General features: G+C 39.6%; 1 protein-coding gene across 4 annotated transcripts in view; it reads left to right on the top strand.

The window, feature by feature from the left end:
• TRPS1 (transcriptional repressor GATA binding 1) overlaps window positions 1–17,064 on the top strand; it is a 218,411-nt gene that overhangs the window by 185,573 nt on the left and 15,774 nt on the right. The window lies entirely within an intron of this gene.

Raw genomic sequence — 17,064 nt, 5'->3', positions numbered from 1 at the left:
AGCTTTCTGCTGTCAGGATCAGCATTACCCCGACAGTTGCAGCAGCTCTCAAGCCTCTGGATTTGTTTGCAATGAGAGATTTGTTGTGGATTTTTAACAAGGCTCCTGTGTGTGTGCCATGCTTAGTAAATATTGGCCTTCAGGGTATTTTTCAGTCACGCTGAATGGACTGTTAGTTTCCCCAAACTGCAAAGTGCAGAAAATCCATTTCACTGATATTTATTTTTTTTTTTTGGCTGTAGAGATTGTATCACAACTTATGCTGTACAAAAGAAAAATAAAATCAGAAGAAAGATTGTGTCTAAGGAACTGGGGAGGAAAGAGACCAGTAACTGTGTAATGTCCAGTTCTTAAATAAATGACATTGCCAGTGTTAAATTTCTGTTACGAAAATTATGAAACAATATTTTTATTTTATTAGTGGTTCCGTGAACATGAAAAGACGACGAATCACTAAAAATCTGTACCTTTTAACAGGGGATTGTAATAGAAAAACATATCCAAATTGTTAGATGTTAGACAGAATGAAATTTATAGAGAAATAGAGCAAATGAAAACAAAGTACCATGTATCTGAGCTCTACATATAATGTAATGTGTGACTAAAACAACAATGAAAAAGAAATGGACATTGTGAGGGGTTTCAATAGCTTCCCATTATACAGTTTAATGTTTTGATAGCCAGTGGAGTTTAATATTAAAATATTTCTAGTGCCCCAGTGAACTATTCTGTGCATACTTTTTATGAGCTAATTTTAAATGAATATGAGCAATGGGATGAAGCTTTTTCATTTGAACATGGTTTGTAAAAACAAAGAGCTTCCTGAGATAGCGTGGGTATACGGAAAGCAGCACTGCACCGACGTATTCAAACTTTACAGTACTCCAGTGATTTTTTATTTTTTTTCCAGCGACCGTGGCAAGGCAGTTCTAAAAGTCTGTATCAGTCATAGTGAAATACTGCATTGGTTCGGATCTCTCTGATATTCTGGAGAATGATAGTGTATGAGAATGATTATTTTTTTTTATTGTCCTCATTTTAAGTGATGGCGGAGCAATGAATGGAACAATAATTTATTGAGTATTCACACACTGTGTGTATACTTTCATTATACATTTATAGAAGACCTATTGTTTTGTGTTTTCTGCTGGAGGCTAGTCTTGTAAAAGAATAGTCTAGAATAGACTCCCTTAGTGCATGTGTTGTCCATTTGCCTGTCAGCAATAGTTTTGACAGAAAAAACAGGGAGTTTGAGTGACTGCTGGTCTGTCTTAAGGTATGGTAATGAGGCTAATTAGGAGAGATGAGAGCTGAACTGGATATGTGAAGCCAATTATCCGTGAAACTTTTGTCATGCTTTATCTTTATCAGATCTCTCTCTCTCTATTTTTGGCATTTGCCAGTGACACGCGGAATGGAAATATTTGAAGTGATACATATTTTAGAAAAGTGAAGTAAAGAAGGAAGGCAGAGGGAAATTTATATGAGAACATCTCATTATTAAACTGTACAACTTAACAAGGATATTGTAGTTCAGCATGAAAAAACCTTGCCTGCGTTATTCTTGTCACTTACATTTACATGAATTAAAATCAATTACTTTTTGTAATAATGAACTTACTAGACACCTACATCTCCCCTGTTAAGCGTACATTGTTTTGTTTGCTCCTTTTATGTTATGAGTAGCTGCAGCAAGCACGTTACTAAACGTGCTTGAAAGAAAAGCATGCAGAGAGCATGCAAAGAGAGTGAAAAGGCATTTAATTGTAAATTAACCAAAAAGCTGAATTTTTTTCATTTCTGTTTTCAGGAGGGTAGTGTGATTTACTTTCAGACTGTTTCTTACACCAGTCCCGTACAAACTGATTAGAAAAGAAGCACTGAACAGAGCAAATGAAAACCAGGTGTCACAAGTCTTGATGAATCAATGCACATAATCCACAAAGAAAGAAGGTGACAAATGAAACTTGCACATTAATGAGACCATAACCAGGCTCAATTACTAGGCTGTTTTGAAGAGCCATAGTAACTTCACACATCTTTTTATGTTCGAGGGAAAAAAATGACATCCTCTGAGCTCTCTGCACACTCCTGCTTATTGCACTAAGTCAAAAGACAGGATACCTCTAACCCACTTTTACAAGAGAATATAATGTTAAAGAAGAAGCTATCCATATAAGACATGCTCAATGATGTTTTAAAAGAAAAAATCTACTTCATAATTGTTGTTTTAGTGAAGTTGTACATTTCATATTAGCCTACCAAATGTGCTTATAAAGTCAGATTCCATACTATAAGTCTAATTTATCTCAGTAGTGTGCAGTCCTCACTTCTGAACTTGCTAGAAATATGGTAAGAAGTACAGTGAATAGATGTCTAATAATGATCAACACTTATTGCCCGGGTATTTTTCCATTAACCACTGTTTTTTTTCTCAGATTTCATTTTGCAGTACTTATGTTCAGAGCTTTGAATTTACTGCTAGCAAAAACGTTACATACGAGCAGAATGCCGGCACAAAACACCCAAGGTCTCCAATAATAATCCTAAATCTTACATGAAGGGCTGAATTGTATTTAGTGTCTTTAATCTCTTCTGCTTTTAGTGATAATATGGAAAGTTTCTCCATCTCAGATAGACCCATAGCCCGCTTGCTACTGTAAGATCTCCTTGTTCTGTAAAGCACAGCTGACTTGCTGCTGTTCCTCTTTGCCCTACATCCTTCACACACACATGTACACGCACAAAAACACTCTCTTCTTGCAACACTACAAAGATGGGAAAAGTAGTTTATTGCAGATTGTAGTCCACAGCCATTAGCTTCTTAAATAGCTTCTACTGATCTTCAGTAAAAAGGCTACTGTTCTTGCATGAGAGTTTAGAGAACTCCTCTTTCCATGGGCTTTTGTATGGTGGAGAAGAAGATGAAAAACCTTAGCCCACCATCCACAGGAATAATAATAATAAAAAAAAACCCCAAAACCAAAAGTGGCCTGGCCGTTCTCTACAGAATGAGAATAAGGGAATGACCACAGAAATGCTACTTTCAGTCATGAGCAAAAGCAGTGCAAGGGATACAGGACCTCTTCCCATGTGTGATACCCTTTCTCTCTATAGACTTCACATTCAGTAGTCACAATTATAAAGATCTGGAATATGGCTTTGTGCAAGAGGGACAACTGAAAACAATCTTTAGATCATTTATCTGTTCCCTGTCAGCTTGACTAAATAGAAACTCCTCGTATGCATTCCTACTCCCTTCAGCTCCTCTTCTCCTCTATTTACAGTGTGCTGTATTATGCACGACTGCTTGTTATAAGTTTGCAAAGAGAACAAATGTGCTGGTCTCCTAGTGTCAGTGGGAAGAGGACTCAAAATCTTCCGATCCAATACCACAACTAAATAACCTGAAGAAGTAATTTATCTAGTTGCAGAAGCTAACCTTTTTTTTTAAGTGTGTCTGGATGTCTTTACCATAGTTTCCTAGCCAGTTGACAATGGTGGTATATAAACACTCAAGACATTTTATTATAGTACCACATTGTTGCAACACGTTACCTATGGTACTCGTAACAAATAGGTTACTAATGAAGTGTCATTTCCTTGCCTTGTTTGGTTTGTGTTGCAACCTTAATTATATTTCAATTTTAGAATAAAGTCTCAAAGTAGCGTACAGGGATTTGGCCACACGACTCGCATTAACATTAATCAAAATCGCGTGTCTGAATTCCCACCACACTACAAAGGTACCTTGGGATTGTTAATGGGGCTTGCATGCGGGGGGTGGGCATGCAAAGGAGGCTTCACCGACAGCTTCCTTTTGTTCTGAATCTCGTTCATGCTCTTCATACCTGAAATAAAAGATGGCAGTGAATACTGAAGGCCTTTGTTTGCAGGCAGTATCAGCGAGGACAGTGAAAATTGATGTTTCCTCACTTAAATCAGCATCAACCCAGCTGAGATGGTAACTGTAACCTGGGGGGAACAGGCACATCTTTGGTGTAACCTTAAGATTTTGAACCTGAGGATGAAAGGCAGGTTCAGATAAAGTAAGGCTTCATTCATCTCCATCATCATCCTCAGTCTCAACCAAGGCTTTGTGAAAAATAGTGACCTTTTTATCAGCAATTTCCATGTTGTTAGAATTTCACATTCTTCCGTATTTTCCTGTTTCTGGTTGCAAGCAAAATGTCAAATATTAGTGTAACGGAGGGAAACTGTTTCAGCAGTTCTTGCAGTCCCAGTGGAGGCAGTGCCTAGAGTTCAGTGAGACAGCCTGCTCAGAGGTCCTCCTGACTAATTAAGTAGGCTCCAGGGGCTAGACTCATTTTGGTATGGTTGGCCATGGATTGAAAAGTGTTGGTGTTTTTTTTTCCTTCATGCGCGTGTTGACCCATTGGTGGCTGGTCGTCACCGATTCAGACACATGACTGTATCATGGGTTTAATGCCAGAATGTCTCACAGAACCAAAATAAAATCATCTCTTCGTGCCCTCTTTAATACACAAATGAAGTTCCTCGTTAAAAATAAATTTTTAAAAAGCTGCACATATTGTTTCAGTACCAAACTCAAGAGAGTTTCTCTCTGGGAATTGGAGCCAGTGAAGCTCAACTGTTTGTAAGTCGACCATGGTTATGAGATGTGTTTTTGCAGCTATGTCTTCTGCTGGCTTATTTGGAGCAGCTTTAAAGAAAAAAAAAAAAAGTCTTAAAAGATGGCATTCCATGTCTAAGCTAATCCATGCTTTGCATCAGAAGAAACCTCCAGAAAAAACCCTGAAGTTTCCTTGAATGTTCTGTCTTGGAATGATGGGTTTTGACTGACTGCAAAACAGGAAAAAGGAGTTTCATTTACTAGATTTCAAAGCAGTTACCTCATAAAATAAATAATAAATTTCCATAATGCTTTCCCATTAATCCATATATGTAATGCAAATAAATGAATAAGAAGTTTCATATCCTCCAAAGTTTACAACGATTCCATCACGTTAAGACAAACAGTTTCTATCTGTAGTGATGACTCATTGATTTGGAGTAGCACCCCAAGACTCGTTTAAGAAAAATACAGTTATGTCCCTTTGGCTGACTGAGGCTCTTAACATTTAATAAAACCAGAACCCCAGGCATTTTCTTAATTTTTGTCTTAGGTCCAATCTTGCAAAAGCTTATGGATGTGCTTAACTTTACACAGGTGAATAGGCTTACGAAAATAAATTAGATCTCTCCCATGCTTAAAATTCAGTACAACATATTTTTTTTTGTATGAGCAAGGCTTTTCTGTGCTGCTATAAAATTCATTTCTATTTCTACTTTATCACATTCAGATGCTTTCTTTGCTATGTTTTCTGTTTTAAACTAGCACTTTTAGAAATACAGTGTTCCCACTGTGGCATTGGCGAGAAAAAGAGAAAATATGTATTTGCAACTTGTATGGCTCCAATGAAAGTGCTAATAAAGATTGCCTTAATCCTAGAATCCAACCAAAAATCCATTAAAATTGCTAATGAACAAGCCAAGAGGTATTGTGTAATGAAACAGTTAAAGTAGCACTTGTTTCCTGGCAATGATAGAAAGGATTTTTTCATTTTTTAAAATTGTTTCAAAAGCATCTTTCAATGTACAGTCCTTTTCAGTTTGCATCTGTCTGCATCGTGAGCGATCCTTTCACCCCCTTTTCAAAGCCATATGAAGCTTGCAATGCAGGATAATTAAAACAAATCTTGGGTAAACTGTTTTGTGGAGATAGAAGTTTGATGATTGAATATATAAAAAATTGTAACCAGATGTTGTGCAGAAGCCATAGTAGTTTAAAGATCATGAGCTTTTTCTTTTTTCTTTTTTTTTTTGTATGAAGCAAAAATATTCTAATTGAAGTTGTCAGCAGGAGTGAGACTAATATGCCTGTATTTGATTAAATAATAGTTTATTTAACATTCAGTGTGGCCCAAAATTGGCTGAGACTAAAATACAGAAACTTCTTATTCAAATTTTTGAATTTAAATAGAGTGAAAAGTAAACCTAGTTAATGTTAACATTTTTGCTTGATATTCCCAGCTATTCTATTATTTGTCCACTCCTGTGTCTCCTTGGAATGCTGTGCTATCCGTTGCGCACACTTTTTCTTCCTATTTTCTTATTAACTGGTTGGTCGATGGAAGAAATGGAAAAAGAAAGATGGGCAATAAAGTCTGGAATGCACTGGTTGATCAGAATTATTACTGAAATCTGGTAGAATTTAAGAGCATAACGCAAGCATCATCCAACATCCCTTCTTGCTAGTCCGTGCAAAGCACAGAAACTCCGGCAGACACATTAAGGGATATTCATGCATGAAAAGGGTTGTGTGTTTTAAAAATACCAGAATATTGAAGTATGTGCAGTAGATTTCCTGTCAGTTATTTACTCTATACGGGATAGCAGTGTTTAATGGATAAACTCACAAGTGGTGGCTAAGATTCTTTCACTAGAAGATTGCTAATTTTTTCTATTGCTTCCCTAATGAATGTAATTAAGTCTTCTAAAGTCAGATGCTGAGATTCTTTCTCTCTTTTTTTTGTACTACCTCACTGCTTAAATAGCCCTGTAATCTTACGTGACGCTGTGCATAAACAAAGGGATCCCCATCTTTCCTTCTATGAGTAACTGCTGTTAAAACCATAGGAATTTCATTCTCGCTCTCCTCTCTGTAGCTGTTTGGCCTTTTGCGTAAGAAGGGATTGTGTGACTCATGATCCACGGGCTGCACTGGATTTAAAAATGAACCATAAGGGCGTGAGTTGCTTGGCTTGTTGGTGGCGTGTGTGTATGTGTGTGTGTAAATACTTCCCGCTGGAACGCTTCAAAATGAGGACTGAGATTAGGCATTTTGAAGGCAGATCTCACTTTAAAATAGCTCGTTCCAGTTGTGGAGTGATGTTGCCTGTGGTAGGGTTTCCCATTTGCCCTCTGCCATGGGAGCAGCACCCTTGGGGTGCCCTCGCAGTACCCTCTAGTGACTGCAGCTGACTGTTACAGCCCAGCCTGGCTGCGCGCAGCGATGCCCAGCTGCTTCCCACGCCGTCGCCTCTATACCTGGGACTGCACCCAGTGCTTTGAGCAACGCCGGTCTTTCACTGCTCCTAGAACTTGCCAGTAAATAGCAGACAAGGCCAAATTTGTAGGGAGATTGCAACATTCTGTAGGAAACTTGTATTCCATTACGAGACCATTAATCACTGAAATGTAGTAGAAATCACAGCCCTGGCTGTGCATGCAGTATGTGCTACAGTGCTAGGGCTGGCATTCCTGAAATGCAAAATTATATAGGCCGTCTTGAAGATAAGTCTACCATGTCTGCCCTGGTAGTGCCATGCATGTGCCAAGGCTCCAAAGGTAGATGGCAAGGCTATAGTAAAATCAGACAAGAATTACCATTACTAGAGCAAAAGCCAAGCTCAATCCAGTCAGTTTTTTACTTTCCTCCTCCTCCCCGCTCCCCCCCCCCCCCCCCGCCTTCTATATCTAAACCAGACTGGCATCAAATCAGTGCTAGCTCTGTAGGTTTTCTACCATCTTCTGCTCTCTAAAGTGCTTTACGCGATAGGTGGAGTTATCCTGGGTATGAAATAAGAAAGGAGTTGTTCTTTGATTTGGCAAAGGAAGAGTTAGTTGCAAAAGGCCGATTTGTTGAACGTCGTAGCTAAGGTGCTTAGCTTTGCACTGCTGTACAGGAACTTCTGGAAGTTGTTCCCTCATTAACTCAGACTGCTATTAATAAAGGAAGCAGGGCCTGGTATATATATTTTAGGAATTATTTCTGGGAGGTATAACTCATTGGTAATTGCAACCTGATTTTGGAAGGATCTTTCCTTATAAAAATCCATACATGTCACATCCACTTAAATATTTGGGCATTATTCAAAAGAGCAATACTCTCTCTGTATCATGCCCAGATTTAAAGCCTGCTTTGGAGGGTCCAGGATGCTGGTCATAGACAGGTAGCATTGGCAGCCATCCCAAAATCTCCTCAAAGGGTCCAGAGGTTGTTACGGCATGAATCATTCAGTGTTCCCCACACCTTCCTCATCTTCCTGCTGATTTTACTATCAGGGTTTCGCAGCCATGAAGTTTCCACAGCCATGTCCATTTCCATACGACTAGCCACTAAGGTGTGAAATCCTAGTCCATGACACAGAACCAAAAAATGTTTCCCATAAAATATATGTAGGAAATAAAGGCCCTTCTCATTTCAGTTCCTGAAAGAGGGCTTTTGGCAAAGATGCTGATGAAATGGAAGATTATTTTTTTTCTCCGCTAGAGAAAAGGCATGTCATTATAAATATGCTCCTTTCTGGCATATGTCTTTTTCCTTCTCACTCCTAAAGAGCAGCTATGATTTTGTACAGCATGTCTGAATTTAAAGGCTTCTTTTTACTTCAAAGTAGTGTACGTGGGCCTTCTGGAGGCTCGTTTCAAAATCAGACAAACTGTGATACTAGCAGGTGGAAGGTAAAAAGGGTTTTCTGACTTTTTTTTTGCCCAAATAGCAAAATCTGATGTATTGGTCAGTAGCACTGGAGCAAACAGTTCCTCTCGGAGCCCGTGCCCAAGGTCTGCACAAACGCCTGAGCGCTTTCAGGAGACCCAATGGTCTTTGCCTCTCCAGTTACAAGATGGACGCAGCCACAGCTGCCTACGAGCGAGCCTGTGGAGCTGTTTCGCTGACACTACTACAGAAAGGAAGCGCAGGGCTTGTTTTACAAGGCATTCCTGCGCAGTCAGCTTCATTTAAGAAGCCTCCGAAGGATGTGAAAAACAAGTTAACTGTGGGCTTGCGGGAGGGTTTTCACCGCGCCTCTCCTTCCAGCCTGGGCCTTGATTTCTCGAATGCTGTTTTCCAGTCCTTCGCAGCGCTCTGAACTAAAGCCCGAGTATGTGACAGGGTGGGTACGTTTCTTCCTCGCCGTGCGGAACTCACGATGGAAAACCCCGCTAAGTTACGTGTTTCTCACATACTGCTCCTGTCAGGCTCGTGCCATTTCAGAGGAGGACTGCCCCCAGCCGCAAGCTCACCCTGCCACTTGCATTAGAAACAATTCCTCCGGTGAAACGCAATCTGTGGGAGCGATTCTGACAATGCAGACTTTGAAGCTGGTGTCTTAAGCAATTTAAGAACCGCTTTGTTAATGGTAAGAGAAAAATTAGACTAGGGACGCTGGAAGCACTGCTGTGCGGTTACAGTATTCTCTCTGCGCGGATGTGAACGAGTAGAAAAAGTACAGAGGGCATACCGGTTTCTAGGGCTGCAAAGGCAGAAAAGCCACAATGTTATTAAGATAAATATTGCTTATTATTTCGATTTTTTTAAAAAAATTGATTTCCCTACTGGGTGATTCTCCTAAAAAGAAAAAAAAAGAGGTTAAGGCAGTTTAGTTAATGAGGTTAAGCTTGATTAATAAGGGATTCAGAGTATTCCTATGTGCACACCGGTTACTGTGACTTTCCTTTCTCTTATGCTTTTACGTGCTCCTACTGCCTCTGGTATTGTATCCGGAAACACTTGGTTTTCTTTTTTTTTTTCTTTTTTCTTTTTTATTTTGCTCAACCTTGTGTTATACCACAGACTTTAAGGTCTTCAGTCATTATGCTGTGGCTCCGTCTTGGATTCCATGAAATGTTTCCTATCAAACTAGGAGACCATATGCCCATGTTGGCCTAAAATTCTTAGTGCATCATGTACCAGAAATAGAAGCTGGTAAAGATTCTTCAGAGATTGTGTTCACTTGTTCCAAAGACCTGGTTTGTTTATGGAAGGGATGCTTGCAGTACATAAACACTATTTAAGGAGAAATGTCTCCAAAATGTAGAACAGTTGTTCTCTTCTCCTTCTCATCTTAATGGTATTTTTAAGGAAGGCTATACAACGCCCTATATTGTCTCATTTACAAGTAGGCATCACGATCTTGATAGGAAAGAGCAAGCAGAGAATAATTTTTGTGAAATCTACATTAGATAAGTCACTCAGTTCCTTGTAAACATTCTGAAATTATTTACAGTGGAGTTTTAAAGTAGGTTTCTCCATTTTTAGTAGCTGTACAGTTTCACAGATTGCAATCTGTAACATTCAGCCTGGACATTGGTCTATTTTAATTAATACTGTTATAGCCATGAAATTTAAAATATTTTATCTTCCAAGGCAAATGAACAGGAATTAAGGCTAAAACGGATAGAAATTAATAGAACAAAAAAAAAGTGACAAGCAGTCTACAGCCTCTCACTGAAGAAAGCCTCACAGAATCGTTGAGGCTGGGAGGCAGCTCAGGAGATCATCTAGTCCAGCCCCACTGCTCAGAGCAAGGTCAGCCAGAGCAGGCTGCTCAGGGCTGTGTCCCATCGGGTTTTGAGTATCTCCAAGGATGGACGGTCCACAGCCTCTCAGAGCGACCTGTTCCTGTGTTCAGTCACCCTCACAGTAAAAAAAACATTTCCTTTATGTTCACATGGAATTTCCTGCATTTCAGTTTGCACCTTTGCCTCTTGTCCTCTCACTGGGCACCACTGAGAGGAGCCTGTCTCTGTCTTCTTTGCTTCCCCCATCAGGTACACATTGATAAGATCCCCCAGAGTCTTCTCTTGTCCCAGCTCTCTCAGCCTCACCTTGTATGACAGGTGCCTGAGTCCCTTAATCATCTTTGTGGCCCTTCACTGGACTCTTTCCAGCACATCCATGTTTTTCTTGTAGAGGGAGGGCCAGCCCTGGACACAGTACTACAGAATTGGCCTCACCAGGGCTGAGCAGAGGGAAGGATCACCTCTCTTGACCTGCTGGCAATGCCTTGCTTATTGCAGCCCAGAAGGCTGTTGGCACTTTCAGGTGGGTTAGCTTTAAAAAACACAAAAATGTGGGGGTTTTCTTCTTTTTTTTTTTCCTTTTTCTTTTTCAGAAGATACTTCCCTAGATGGCTGTTGGGGTTCATCACAGCTCTAGTTCATTCTTACTTCCTAAAGCTATCAAACAGGAACCCACCAAATATTTTTGCCAACAGTGGGATCACAGGACAGAATAAGATGATCATTTTAGAGCCAACCACTTAGACACAGATTCTGCCTTATTGTTTTGTTATCTGGAAGTGTTTGGAATGGACTGGATTAGATGAAAATGTCCAATATAAAAAGGCCACTGCTTTTCAATATTTACCACACCGTGGTGTCTGGGATACCACAGTTTCTCCCTAAGCTCACAATAGGAAATAACTATGGTAATTGTGTGGTATGGGTTGGCAAATGTTGATTTTTCTGAATGGAAGCCATTCTAGCAACAGCATGTAACAAGATCTGCAGTGAGAGTGCAGTCCTAAGTGTATTGAAAATAATAGGTGGACATAGTCCGCTTTGGATCCCACCCTAGTAACAGCTTTCTCAAGGGGACTGCGAGAGACTCAAATTATAGTTACTTCAGTTCCTGAACAAGTATATAGGCTATAGCTGCTCATATGAAACATGTTCCTGTTATATTTTTTCTTTAATTAAAATTAATGGTCCTAAGGGGAATTTTTTAAAGCACAAGTAACAGGTAAATGTTACCTCACTGCTTTTCACCAAGAAGTAGACACCTAATTGACATTTCCTCTCTGAGTCCTGAAGACTTCTATGAAAACTTTAGATCCTCATTTTGTAACTTGGAATTAGAAACTGTTCTTCCAGTGTAGTTTCCAGATTTGGGGTGCAAATTTGGGAGGATGTAGGTGATCAAAAGGCAGTGGGACTGAGGCTTCTAAGACACTTAATGGCTTTTGAAATTTTTACCCCCGAGGAGCCTTTCCCCTGCTGATTTTGGCAGCCCTCAGCCAAAATCTACAAATGAGAGTTCCTCCTCTCAGCTGCTGGCTTTCTGAGCCATTTTCTATATAAATAGAGATCACGTGGACTTTAATAAGGTCAGGGAATGTTTTTTAAATGTCTGTGATTTTTTTTTTTTTTTTTCCCCTCAAAACTTAATTTTGCCCATCTGATTTCTGTGGAAGTGGGAACAGATGCCAGAATCTGAGAACGCCAGCAGCTTTGTGCTCACGCTTACAGCAGAGCACTTGCGGGATTGGGACCCTCAATTACTATCACATGTAGAGTTACATATTGGCTCTTAGCTGAGATCTGCAAATGCACTCTGGTTCTTCCACCATGTCAAAGCTAAGGGTGTTTAAGGAAATATGGATGTTTCTTTGCTCCGTTTTTATCTGTTCAGTTGATGAGTGAGATTACTTAATGAAAGAAGGGATACGTGGGGTGCCTTCTTGAACATAAATCCTCCGGTATTGATGCCTAAACTTAAGCACCTAATTCCATGTTCAGGCACCTTCACAACTGGCTCTTTATCTCAGAAAGTGAGTCTGTTTATAGCAAAGTCTAACTATTGATTTAGATTCCCCATTTGAGACAGCAGGGCTTTGATATTTTTGCCTTGTGCCAAGAAATGAAAGAGTCAGAAGCATTTCCAGTTTTCTCGATGTCTCTTTCAGTGTGCTTAGTTCTGAGGGTACTACTTTTATCCAGTTACAGATCAGAAGAAGAGTAGTCAGATTTTGCCCGTTTTATACCATTTAGATTGTGTTTCTAATTTGGAAAAATGCAAGAGACTCGTAATGACTTAGATTTGTTCTCTAACAATGGCTGAGCTCGTTTGGAAGCACACGGCGTTCGGAAAGGAGCAGCGATCTGCGTATACGAGCCCTGAGTTTTCAGGCAGCCGTTCAGCATCGGAGCTGCTGCGTGAATCTGTTTCAGCAAAGTGCTAGCGGAGAAAGGGTTATGTTATTTGGGAGCAAGGATCCCAAACTAGTTCCCAAACCAGGCTCCCTTTGACCTGCTTATGCACACTAATGCATCTACCTAAGCAATATTTGTAAGGAATAGCGTTATTCCTAAATCGGACTTCTTCTATTAATCTTATTTTTCATTGCTTCGTATAAGTACTCTGTTAAAATTGCCTGAGTCGTCAAGCTGATTTAGAAAAGTGGCAAGAAGTTTAGCAGAAACTTAGCAATTTTTACAGCACTTCCTAAAAAGGACTGATAAAACCTGTTGTGATACTAACATCGTAATTCTGGTGAAGATGCTGAGAGGTGCTGCTGGCAGCTTTTTACTGTGTTGGGTGATGGATAAACTGTGAAAAGAAAACAAATTTAGGCAGACTGTAGTTTAAATACCCGCGAGCACACCTCAGCAGAGATAACGCGTTACCTTGAGTCGATGTACAGGAGGAAGGGAGAAAAATGGTGCTACATTGGGGGGAAACAAAGACAATCAGGGCTTTCTTCTTGAGCAGCTGCAGCCAGTTCCACTAATGGAAGTGCAAGAGCAGAAACTGGCAGCACAAGGTATGCGTTCGTTTTTACAGATGGCAATGCAGACAAGTTGGTAATTGAGAAGGAAGTCGTGTACGTGAGCTGTTTGACGGGGGACAGCCCATTACAGTACTTTCCTGTGTAATTGACTCGGTGAGTTATTGGAGACAGAATTTCTATTCCTCTTGAATAGGTTTCAGTTGCTGCAAAATGACATCATTATTGTGCGGGAAATGCAGCTTTCCACATTACTTTTTTTTTTTTTTTTTTTTTTTTTTTGCTATTGGTGTTAATAAAACTTTTAAAATTAATTTTCAAGTTGCCTCCGTGGAAGTCTGTGTTGTACTGCTGGTAGTCAGTGGCAAAACGCAGCAGAAGTGAGATCATATAATAGTGTGGTAGCTGTTGTTTAAGGCACTGGAAGAAATTTAAGGATGACCAGCTTGCGTGAGTTAAAGAAGACCTCAAAGATAGGCTCTATCTAGCAAGAGATGATTAAAGGAAACTGCCTTCTAAAAAACCATACTTTGTGTAGAATGATTAAGTAAATATTTAACTCTTTGAAAACCAGACTAAGATGTAGTTCCACCAGAAGATACTCCTCAGTATTGACATTACAAATGCCTTACACCATAAATATGTATACCTGTATTTATTTAATCTATGTGCATGTATTTGGCCCAACAGAAGATTACATACATTTTTAACACACAATGTTTAAAAATCAAATACCACTAACAGTGGCAAGGAAGTCTAACCTGCAGGAAAAGTTTTATTGTTTCATATTTGTGCCACTGCAGATCTTGCGGGTAAAACTGTGAAATTACCTTCCATCCTTGTTTGGAGTAACAAGGAGATACACTGCAAACTACATAATTATCACAGATAAATGCTCAAATGAATAAAAATTATTAAGTCAATGAAATTTCATTGTACAGTGTATTGTCATTATTTATGCGAACCCAGAGTTGCATGTGGCCCTTAACAGATGATTAGAATGATGGTAGATTCTAATTTTTCAGAGCTAACCACAGCTCCTGCCTGTGGAGCTCAGGTTCTGGCTGAAGGTGGGTGTCCGAAGTTCCCTTCCAACGCGGTGGCAAAGGTTGGGTCAGCCGTAGCATGGGGGAGGAAATAAAGGCGAGGAGGTGACGGTGGTGAAGAGATCGAACAGCAAGTGATTTAGTGGCTTCTTAGCATAGCGATGTTTTTCTTAATTTAATTATTTATTTTGATGAGCCATCGTTTTACTTTGGTAGCAATCATGACATCCTAAACGAATATCTTACTAAATTCTTCTTGCTTAGTAAGACACCAAGAGGTTGTAGTTCACTGCCTAGTTTTGGGGGTGGGTTTGGTTTTTTGCGTAGTGAATGCCGCTGTCTCTAAGGTAGCTTTAAAAATAGCGAAATGCTTCAAATGCTGGGACAAAATCTACTCATCTGCATTTTTGCTGCTGATAAAAAATAATTGCAGTTTACATGCACATTAAAATATTTACTCTCCCTAAGGGATCGGGAGTGGGATTCTGAAAGGCTGCACTAGCAGTAATGTTTAATTTACTGCCTGGTTTTTTTCCCCTCTCTAAACCCCCCCTGATTCCTCTCATTAAAAGTTTGTAATACAGCGTATATCATAAAAAGATGCTGTCACAATAGAGCATTAAAAATTCCACTAAACTTTTATATGAATTAGGTGTGTAATTTTAACTTTCCTCGTGGCATTTTTACTTTCTTCCTACCTTGCCTTTCCTAAGCTCGCTCTTATGCGTCTTTCAAATACAGCTCTTTAATGTAATTGTTCTTGAAAATGTATTAGATGAAGAGTTTGGATTTGGCACATTAAATTGACTTCAAGAGGCATCTGTTAACTCATAGTTAAGGTTGAAAACAACTTCTACTTTAACACTCTGCTTTATGTGTTTTGGTTTTTCTGACAACTTATGCTTTGGGGCTGAAAATTTGCTCTGCCTGCTCTGTTCCTGAAAGCTGTCCAAGTTATAAAGGGAAGAAAACCCAATGACTTTCTTTTTAATTTAGACATAGTTACAGCAAAAGCAACAAAAATTTTAAAATGTGAAACTTTACAGGGGCATAGTTGTGGCTGTTTTCATAGTTGAGAGAGAAAGCAGTTTTGATTAAACACATTCAGAAAGGTCTGAGTGCTTCTGCAGCCAAAAGAAATGAGGGCTGAAAGATTCTTTTCCCATCCTAAACGGGAGAAAGTAGCGCTTACTCCAACTTCCCGATGCTGGCTTGCTGCTCAGGTTTTAAACTCCAATTAATCTGAGCCTCACCCGGACTTAGAGAACTAAATGCCTCCTCATATAAGGAGGACAATACCTGGAAAGACCTAGCAGGTGTGGAACAAAAAACTCCTAAATACTCACAGCAGTGCAAACGCGGCATGTACAGATGTAGCCACGTAGCATTATACTATTTTTCCAGCCCGTGTGGTAGCAGCCGGACGATTACAGGTATGAGCCCAGCTGCTTACAGTTGATCCTCTCCACAGCGGGTCACCTGGCTCATACTGAACCAAGAGCGTGCACGTCTCCTGGTGTTCCCCTTTTGGACCTCCCATGTCGCCAGAGAACATCCAGAGCCAGAGTTTTGCCTTTTTTTTCAGTGAGGCATGCGTGGTTGTAGTCCCCAACTTTGTCGTTGGAAGTAGGTCAAGCATATGCTTATTCTTGGGTAACATTTATGATTTCTCGTGTTCTGGAGCTGCGATTTACAACGTGCTCCGCTTCTGGCACTGTAGGAAAGCCAGAGATGGTCAAAAAATCCACTCAGGCTTCATCGTATCGTCATTTTGTGATGGGAAGTGAAAGTAATCAGCAAAAAGACAAGTTTTGTTGTGTCCAAACCAAGAGGGTGATGTAAGAAAAATGCTTGGCTGATGCTTGTGGAGCCTGTTTGAGTTTCTAAAAGCATCTTCTGGCAGAAAATTTGAAAACAGGATGTATTTGGCAGTAGCAGTGTCAGGCACCGTTGCTTAGTCTAGCTAGCTAAAAAGCCACAGTTCCTGAGCAGTGTTTTTGGCTGTGCTTTTACATTATAGGTTTTGCTACATGAAGTTCCATTGAAATAATAACTGAAAGTTCACTGTATTTTAAAATATTTTTTTGTATAACTGTGTAGCATAATGACGCTTCTACATGGCTACAAAGTTTGAAATCATGTAAAGTCGTCTTTTTTAAATCTAAAGCAGTTTTTATGAAAAAAGAGGGCCTGATCCTGTTGAGGTGCTGGAGTGAATTACTTGTTACGGTATTCTCCGCTGTTTCATTGCTTAGCAGAAAGCAATACTAATAATTTCCTTGTTTCAATGAAATATTGGTAACTAGTGAAAGTTGTTTAAGGAGTTAAAAAAAAAAATTAGACATTCGGGCTTGACGATGTGTGTACCAAGTTTCAGACTTGTTCAATTTGAAACGGTCAAGATATGAAACCATAAAAAATGTGAGTAAATACTCTGCATATCAAGGGCTGTTATGCAATTACATGCTTTCAGCATGGTTCTTACTGAGGGAAAACAGTTAGTAGAGAGATCTGCAAGACATGTTCAGTGAATAATTACAAACTTTCATAGCTTAGCTACATAAAAATAATAATCCACTTGTTGCTTTGCTACTACTAAAACACTAAAATGTGTGCATACTTTTTTTCCCCGGAGCAAAGCCACTATTGAGTGTAGATTTGTTAGAAAGTTATCTGAAAAACTTGAAATCCCCTCTGCCCCC

This window comes from Chroicocephalus ridibundus, chromosome 2, assembly GCF_963924245.1.
Source record: "Chroicocephalus ridibundus chromosome 2, bChrRid1.1, whole genome shotgun sequence".
Classification (NCBI taxonomy): domain Eukaryota; kingdom Metazoa; phylum Chordata; class Aves; order Charadriiformes; family Laridae; genus Chroicocephalus; species Chroicocephalus ridibundus.
The sequence above is the reverse complement of the archived record's forward strand: the minus strand, read 5'-3'. Positions and strand labels throughout refer to the sequence as shown.